The sequence below is a fragment of the Uloborus diversus genome, chromosome 6 (assembly GCF_026930045.1).
Source record: "Uloborus diversus isolate 005 chromosome 6, Udiv.v.3.1, whole genome shotgun sequence".
Classification (NCBI taxonomy): Eukaryota; Metazoa; Arthropoda; class Arachnida; order Araneae; family Uloboridae; genus Uloborus; species Uloborus diversus.
In genome coordinates, this window is record NC_072736.1 from 81,777,417 (window position 1) to 81,787,037 (window position 9,621).

Below are 9,621 nucleotides of genomic sequence, written 5' to 3' on the forward strand. Positions count from 1 at the left end.
CATGTTCGTATTTTATCATTCGGTAAAATTCAGAGTATCATTCGGCAAATTAAAAAATCATCCCTTCCCAAACATTTAAAAGCGGGGTTGTCTGTAAAAAAGTATCATAAACGAACAAACAACTTTCACTTTCCCCAAAACTTGTAGTAAATGCAATTGTTTTTAAAAACCTTTTTGCAAAAAATATATTGATGAACAAAGTTGATTAGATAATCACTCTACAAAACAAAGCAAAATGAAATCTCAAAATAGGAACAAAGGTTGTATGCACGAATTTTATTGCTTTGAGTTACCCCTTTCCAAATGCAAGATGATATTGCTTCCACAAGCTCGCATCTGTTTGTATTGAAAAAATAGGTTTATTGTAATTTCGAAACAGAAGACTAATATTTATTGCTACCTTGCACACAGTTTCTTTATTTTTGACAATTTCTTGCTGGTGCTAGAACATATTTGTAGCATTTATATTTTTTCATTTAGAATATATGTATTTTTTAAAATTTAAACAAGCAATTATAAGTGAAATAAAGAAAGAAAAAAAATATACATTTTTGATGCATCATAACATTGTGATGTAAGGTTGGCGATGCATCACAATGTAGAAATTCCTACAATGCCCAGCCCTATTTGGAAACATAAATATGCATGTATAATGAATTTAATATGCATATGCAAGAGTTCAACAAAAATTGTGAACTCTTGAGAGGTAAAAAGAAATTGTAGGCTACCGACAAATTACATATCCGAGTTAATGGGGAAAATCTTAGCTTCTGAAAAAGTCTTGCTCTAAAACAACTTGCCGTATACCTCAAAACTCAAATTTTTAATTGGTAGCCAATGGCTACCAGATCCACACAAAAAGGTAGACAAATCTCAAAAAATGATAGCCAAACTTTATTTTAATTTAAATTATTTAATTTATTTTATTCCGTTTATTTATTTAGTATGTGTGTATATTTACTGTTTTAAAAATAAATTTTTTATGAAAAAAAAAAAGGTTCCATGAAAAGTTTTTCAGGTGTATAATATGCGAGTTGAAATTTGACTCAATTTACCAGTGCACCGATGAGAGGCCATGTCAACCTGATCAGTCAGAATCGGAATAATATAATTTTTACAGTTTTATGTGGGGAAGGGTTAAGGCGACCAAACTAAGAAGGGCTAACCTTGGCTCTCGTTGACCTGAGTTCAACTATAACATATACATTGAAAAAGTTGTCTTCTCGTAGTTAAAATCATTTCCGCACCAGCTGCAATTTTATACGATTTTGTGGAATTGTGCATTCTTGCATCCTTCCACATAAATGCAAAAGGAGATTGAAAGCACAGTACAAGAACAAATTATAAACATAAAAAAATAATGATTTTTTTTTGTGTGTGTTGGCGGGGGGGGGGGAGAGAATATAGAAGAAAAACATCCATGTACAGCTCCATTATATTTATTGTGATTCACAAATTCATTATTCCTTTCATGACAGTTCTTTTGAAGTTACTGATTAATATGCTCGAAACAATTCTTATAACCTGCTAAAATATTATTTTTTCATGCATAAGTTTTGTTTTGTTTTGTTTCTTGACAGTCAAGTAATGAGGTTCGGTACAAAAATTGAGTTAGCAAATAAAATGTTACACTTACTATAGTTGGGGCAAACCTAACCTGGAAGCATTGGGAAAGCTAAGCACATCCAAAGCTCAGTATTATTTGGCTGCCAGGTTAGGTTCGCCCCAAACTATAGCTAGTCGAGAATCGTTTTTGAGCTATTGGCTGATACGTTCAATTTTAACATATCTACTACTCCACACTGCCACTTGTAAAATTGAAAATATTAATTAAAAAATTATTGCAAAAAAAAAAAAAATGCACAGGTTTTTACAAATTAACTATTTCTAAAGTAAGATGCCTAATTTCTCTCCAAATTTCGACACAGTGCTGTTGACTACTTTTTTAGCTTACCGTCAGCGTATACCTCGATGTCAAGAAAAATTGTAGTCAAATATCCTACCGTAGGTAATTGTGATGTTTTCATCTGCATGTTTATGACATGGCACTCGGTAATTTACTCAATAAAAAGTCCATGTGTTAAATATTTTTGATATAATGCATTGATACTCCTATTCTTGTAATTTAGGTTTGTGACATTAATTGTGAAAAATCCGAATCGTCGAAAGATGGCCCAGTTGTACCTATGATTTGATCTCTATATATGAGTGCAGAAATAACAATGGTATTGATGATGACAGCAAAGCAATCTATTAATTTGACATTGATGCAAGCAAATAATGTTAAAAATTGTGTAGCACAAGATCTGCAACAAATGATTTTGTACTTGTAATAAATGTTTTGTCTTATTGAAAACAATGTTAACTATTCACAATTGATAAGTTTCAATAATTTTGATGAAGTTAAATTTTACGGCAGTTATTGTTAAATAAAACATCGCACAGTTAACTACAGGAACTTTTTTTTTTGCCGGGGGGGGGAGAGGAGGGTATTTTTGTGAAGACTGATTTAAAGAAGAAAAAAAAAACAGTTGGTATGATTTGCGTTTATTTCATATGTTCTGCAATTGTTTGTTGATAAAAGATTTCAATATAATAAAATGCAAAACAAATACATTCGCAGATAGCTGTTATATCTTCCCTCTATACCTTCAAAAGAGAAAGATAGTTGCTGCATAGTAAAAATATGTTTCCTCACTTTTAGGAAGTTTCACAAATTTTTGGAAGTTAATGAAGAAATTCGTGTAAATGCTCTAATAAAACTGCTTTTCTTTTCTTTTTTTTTTCTTGCTGTTTTTCAAAAAAAGAAAAAAATATATATGGGCATTTAAAATCTGCAAATGTTAATTTATTATGCTTTAATTGCCCAGCTATATTTTCAAAATAATAGTTTTTTAAACTGAAAATATACGTGCATAAAACGGCAAATAATAATATTATAAAATGAAAACATCAGTTCATGAAACGGAAAATATCTATATTAAAAACTGAAAACATCAGTTCATAAAACGGAAAATATTTATATAATAAACTGAAAACATCAGTTCATGAAACGGAAACTATCTATATTAGAAACTGAAAACATCAGTTCATGAAACGGAAAAGATTCCGATTGAGAACGGTAAATGTTCGTAATAAAAACGGAAAGTGTCAGTATGAAAAAACGGAAAGCATCCGTGGTATAAACGAAAAACACCACTTCTGTAAAAAAAAACGGAAAAATGTTGGCAACTCTGCTGCCAGTACATTTTCCGTTTTTTGAGGGAATTTTAAAATACAGTGTAGATAGATTTAACCATCATTTATTGTTAAATATTTATCTAAATAAATGCTCTTGTTAAGAGCAAACGTAGACATCACGAAATAGTTTTCTAAACATCAGTTAAATAATGTATGCGAGAAAATAAATGGACATTCTTTCAACGCACGCACATGATTTTTGTCGACAAAATTGTATCCTAAAAGAACAAAATAAAATAAATTACAAAAAGTATTTTTTTAAATCTATTTTTTAAATGCATTTAGTAGTGTTTTTTGGCCTGTTCGCATCAACAAGTATGAAGTCAAACAAGTGTATGATTTCTAGGTTACAACATTCAAAAGTTCCAGTTAATCTTAGTAGACTATATTTTATTTTGGTGAATTTTTAAGCAGACAATGGAATTCAAATTAAAAATTTGAGAGAAAATATAGGCGGTATACAGCTTTGTACGAATAGCTTTTATTGTACAGCCTATATTTCCGCTTCTCTCACATTTTAATTTGCGTTTGATTGGCTGCTTTAGAATTAACCTAAATATAAAAATATTACGATTAACTGCAATGTTTGAGTGTTGTAATCAAGAAATCATACTTGCTTTATTAAATACTTTTAGTGCAAACCAAGCTTATAAAAATAAGCTTTTGATTTAAAAACATTTTTTACATCTTATTTAAATAAATTTTGTTTTAAAATTTATTTGAGGTGAAACTTTTATAAATTTAAAACATTACCTCTTCTTTAATCTGTTAACTATTGTTAAACCTGTTACCTCCCTTTAAAAAAAAATAGGGCATTAACTTTCGTTGTAATATAAACGTATTGCGCATAAAGCGAAAATAGCTTACAATTTGCTACTAATTTGTCTAAATCATAGACTAATAATAAGAGTAGACCGAGCTTTCCCAAACTTGCTGCTGAAAAAATTGGTTCATGGAACATCATGTGACTAATGGGACGCTTGGCGAAAACTTTGGCAGCATAGTTGCCAGATGGCAACATTATCTATAGTTTGGCACTCGATATGTATTTTAAGATGTAATGTGTTTGCATTATAATTTTTTTTTCTAGGTGCAGGGATTGAACTGTTTTTCTTTTAGTTATGCATTATTTTGACATTGGTAATTAGTTTTTGTTCACAGTTTTCAGTAACTTTTATTTCATTCGGAACTGCTACGTCAGCGTTGGCGTTAACGTAATGGCGTAAACGTTTTGCGTTAACGCAAAAATGTGCTAATCGGCATTTTTTAAATTGAAATTGTAGGTAAAAATCTTACCGTTTGCCGATTCTTTTTGGGCGCTTGTATCTTTAATTGCTTAGAGAGTTATTGGAATTGACTAAAGAAAATGCACAGTACGAACTAAACGAAAAAGTCATTATATTAACAAAATATTTACAACTTAGAATAACAAATTTACAAATCGGACTCCATAAAAGATCATTCTTTCGTGTTCCATCAATTTTATTTATTTTATTTCTCGCGGGCGTTGATCGTCTGCTACGATCAACGCCCGCAGTTGCTAGGATATCCACCAGTCACATGGTTTGGTTTATGAGCAGCAAAAGGGTTGCCATAGCTCAGTCTACTCTTATTATTAGTCTATGCTCTAAATACTCCAAGTTCGTATGCTTGAGTTTAAAAACAATTTTGCACAGGTGTAGTTGAAAAAAAAAGCTTTTAAAAGTGCTCTTAAACTGATAACTTGGCTTGAATCAATGAATGTTATAAAAACCTGTATTACTTGAAAAGTTCCAAATGCCTAAAATTCACAAATCTATGCTTCCTTAAGTTCAGCTTTGAAATTAGTTAGTTCTCGTTATTAGCAAAATTAACTTTATAATTACTGGTGATCAACAACATTTTGACGCACAAAATTAGCAAATTACTGCATACATGTGTTTCGAGGTTCCATGAAACCTCTTTTTCAATGCAAATAGTAAGTTTTTGGATGAAAAGATGTCATTTAAAAGGCTTTAACATGATGTCTTTTTATCCCAAAGCTCACTCTTTGCATTGAAAAAGAGGTTCCCTGAAACCTCGAAACACGTGTATGCAGTAATCTGCTAATTCTGTGCGTCAAAACGTTGTCGATTACCAGTTACATTCCTGCACAAACCTATTAATTTATTTATTTTATAATTGCGATTATTTTTCATTGCTTTTGGCAACCGTAAAAAAGCGTCAGTATGACAGAAAGTAACTTCAGAAATATTCTTTAACTAGTGGTACCCGCACGGCTTTGCCCGTAGTAAAAAAATCAAATGGTCTTTCGGTTCGCCTGTATAATTACAAATAATGTATGGTGAATTTTCTTGCCAATTGGCTTGTGCCCATGTTACGATTCCACGTTATGATAATTTCGTAATTTACTCGTCCATCTTATAAAAAATTTTCTCGGGAAAATTTTCTTAAAATTAGAATAGAAAAATAATCACATCGAATTTTCGAAAAATCGCGTAGAGGTGCACACCCTCATACTACAAACTAACTTTGCCAAATTTCATGAAAATCGGCCAAACGGTCTAGGCGCTATGCGTGTCACAAAGATCCTGACAGACAGAGATCCGGACAGAGAGATTTTCAGTTTTATTATTAGTAAACATAAAAAAAGATAATTATGAGAAATCACAATAAGGTAATAAATAGTATCGTCCTCAAGTCATGGCGATTGTAGAACTACATGCAAAATATGTAGTTCTGCCTTTGGCCCAGAGGCGGTAACTTACTGCTTAATACCCAAGCTTTGCCTTCAATTGACAAGTTCAAACGCACCATTTCCGTGAACTTTCGTTGGTGTGCAAGATCAACCTGTTTGTTGCCTATCTCAGCTTTAATGAAATGACATCTGCCTCCAACTCAGTTATTGACTATTCCAAACTGATGAGTCCATGGCACGGACGAAACTGCAGTCTTTGAATGTCATAACCGGGCTGATGGCATATTGCACAAAATACTAATCCAACCAGTGAATAAATTGTTCGTATTTAATTTAAAATAAGGTTTGAAAAGTTTTTTCTAGATGAATTGATATCAGAGGCTTCCATCTATACAACTGCAAAAAGGAAACTACTAGAAAATATTGTTTGTCTACTGGCTAGACGTGTTCTTTTGCTGTAGTGGCTTCCAATTTGAAGGGGCATGCCTCCCTAGGGAGGTTTAGAATTAGGGATGCACGCAGCTGTTACCAAAACTTTTGAACAAAGAAAAAAGTCAAATCAATGTCGAAAAAAGAGAATAAGCTAAAAGTGATTTCTATAGCATTCGACGTTTGAGCGCTAAGAAGAGCAGTTTTTTAAATGATAGCACGGTTCGAAAAACTTTGCTCAAAAGCAAGATCATTAATAATCCAATAAACCCCCAAAATCCCATAAACCAAACCCCCAATCATATTGTATATTATTATTTTACTAATGATTCAATTTAAACATAAATTTTTTTGTAATTTTGTACTAATTGTTGAGTAATAGCACTATCACTACTCATCTTATAACAAAATAATAACAAAATTTTTGATGCATAAAATCTTCTTTATCTAAAACTAGAAAGCCGCCCGTCAAAGTATTGGGTGAAAATTGCTTCTACATTTGAACGAAGACATTGCCTGTTTGGTGATATTTTAATAGTTGAAATTGTAACCCTAACTCCAGTGGATTAACCCTAAACTCCAGTAGGTAGCGTTCATTGTTGACCATTTTTTTGTTTCTCCATTCCCCTGAAATGACAGTCTTACCAGTAAAACAGTTAAGCTACCGGATACAGTTCAGCCTTGTCACAATAAAGCCTGCATGTTGAACATTACCAAAGCACATTATCAAATTTATCATGCCGTGGCACGAGTTTCATTGTTGAAACACTCGGGTTACTCGATCATTGGCTATTATTTATATGGAGATGTCATTACTTTTCTAACCCAGCTTTTAAGTTGTAACATCAGGATAACATTTATCGGGTGAATTACGAAAATTGTTAAGTGGCAAAATGACTGTTGCACGAAATAAGCTGGTACAGACCCAAAAAGTTTGGAAACCACTGCTTTATTGAGTTATTGTAACACTTTTCCCTCAATCCGTTGTCCCCTCCCCCCTTTCCAAAAAACTTGAGACATTCAAGTTCTCAAGTTGTTATTATTATTACTATTATTATTATGATTTTATCAATTATGCATACGAACGAATAAAAACGATTTTAATGTCATGAACCAAGTGCTTTAGTTTTTAAAGACATAAACATTATTTCATTTCCAGAAATTTATAAAATGTAAATTTATTGGTCAGACCACTCTATGACCCGATAATTATTTATTCCTTTGTTTATATTAAACTTTAATGACTTCACTTTGTGCAAATTTATCTCTTTTGTTTATATCTTTGCAGTTTCATTAATAGTTAATCTATAAAAATTACTAACTTATATTGCTTCGAAGTACTCCTGAAACAGTGCTAAATAATTAGTTACGTTTGAAATATATTAATCTTTAATGTATTTACAAGAAGTTTAAGTTACAGATTAAAGAAGAATTTCAATTTTTGTTAAGTTTAATTGCTATTACCGCTTTAATTGCACATTTTTGATCGTATAAATAATCACTAAACAAATACTTTACTCTATGGAAACAACCTTATTTGTTTACAACAATTCGGTTTTGCTAATAGTAAGCCCATAATAATATTTTTATTTATTGATACTATTTCGAAGTACTCTTGAAACAATTCTAAATTATTAGTTACTTTTGAAATAGGTAAATCCTTAATGTGGTTAATGCTTACAAAAAGCTTAAGTTACTGGTTTAGGAAGATTTTCAATTCTTGTTAAGTTTATTGGCCATTAAAAATTTTAATTATGCATTTTTATGCGAATAAATAGTGACTAAACACCCATTTTAAAGATAAATTTCATAATGCTTTTTTAAACGGTTCAAATACTTTTAAGATAATTATTTTTGTACCTCTGCAACAAAAATAAATAAATAAAATGAGTGTAATAAGTTTCATTGAAAAATGAAAGGCTATGCAGATATATTTATTTCTTGCTTAATAGTAAGTTAAAATGTATATCTGTGATAGCGGTTTATTACAATCACACTTTGTTCTCCAATAATTACCAGCAAATATTCAATTATGAGAGCTCTTTTATTCTTTTTACTAAATGCTTTTCAATACATAATTTTTTAACGTATTGCACTTTTCAAGACATTTCATACCAATAAAAGGACTTTTGAGAGTATTTATAAAGTCAAGAAATTATAATTATATCACTTGCTTTTTTGGCTATCACTCTTCAACTCCACGCCTCACAACAAGCCAAGATGCGTCCTTTCATAAATATGCAAATTCAACTGGATTTTTATTGCGAAATTGATATCCGTAATATATTATCCCTTATAAACAATGCAAATATATATTTCATAAAACCTATGCATCAAATGTTCTTCAATGTCAAAAGGTGAACTTAGTTTCCATTCTACTCTAATTTTCTAACCTTTTGCAAATTTGTAAAATTATCATGTTTTCTTACGGAATATTTCCTGGAATATTGAATTTCTTTCACAAGAAATTGTTGAAAAAAAAGAAGCTCATGAAATCTTACCTGCACGGACCGACAACTTGGAATATTTGGCGGCCAGAGTCTTGCCCGGATATAATTCGCAACCTTTTACCCCTTGGTTGACCGTTCGTCTGAATGTTAGAGGCTTTCTCGAGGTTTCAGCTTTTCATTCGAGGAAATCCGTTCGTGCGCATGTCTTTCGCCTCCGCCCTGCATCCGAGAGGTTGCCATGGAGACGGAATCAACATTTCAGCCGATTTTCCGAAGGTTGAGCGATTACTGTGAAGTGGTAAATGGGTACCGATTTTCTGGATTTTTTCCCACCTAATATTTTAGTCTAATCAATTTTTGTGACACTTTGGGGGAAATGTACTGTAAGCTCTCGGGCTTGCGAAAGTAAAATGCTGCGTTTTCCTCCAAAGTACATAAACTGCGAGGACTCATAAATTCCTTTTGAGGCAGACTGTTAAAGTTAACATGTAAATTCATATGGGCAAAACATAAATTGATCATGTGATTATTAAAATTTAATATCATCTGTTTTTAGAAGCATGTTTTTGGACCATAATGCCCGTTTAAAAATGAAAAGTTAGAAGAACATATTTTATTAAAAGTGTATTTTATTGCCAAATTGGTGAAAGACACAGGATACAGGATGCAAATGTAATTTCGATTTCAGATCACTCTACAAAAATAAAGTATTAATACTAAAATAAATAATCAGGCTATATTCATCAAGTTTTGTTGAAGGGAAATGATTTTTTCCCTTCAACTTTCCTGCCTGCTTACTCTTCATGAAATGCATTTTTTGACTTC

General features: G+C 31.5%; 1 protein-coding gene across 1 annotated transcript in view; it reads right to left on the minus strand.

The window, feature by feature from the left end:
* Window positions 1–8,974, minus strand: part of LOC129224639 (protein NDRG3-like) — a 141,538-nt gene extending 132,564 nt beyond the window's left edge. Inside the window, exon 1 of the mRNA XM_054859122.1 lies at window positions 8,848–8,974. The gene's annotated coding sequence lies outside the window, so the exon portion shown is untranslated. The remainder of the gene's footprint in view (window positions 1–8,847) is intronic.
* Window positions 8,975–9,621: the final 647 nt, after the last annotated feature.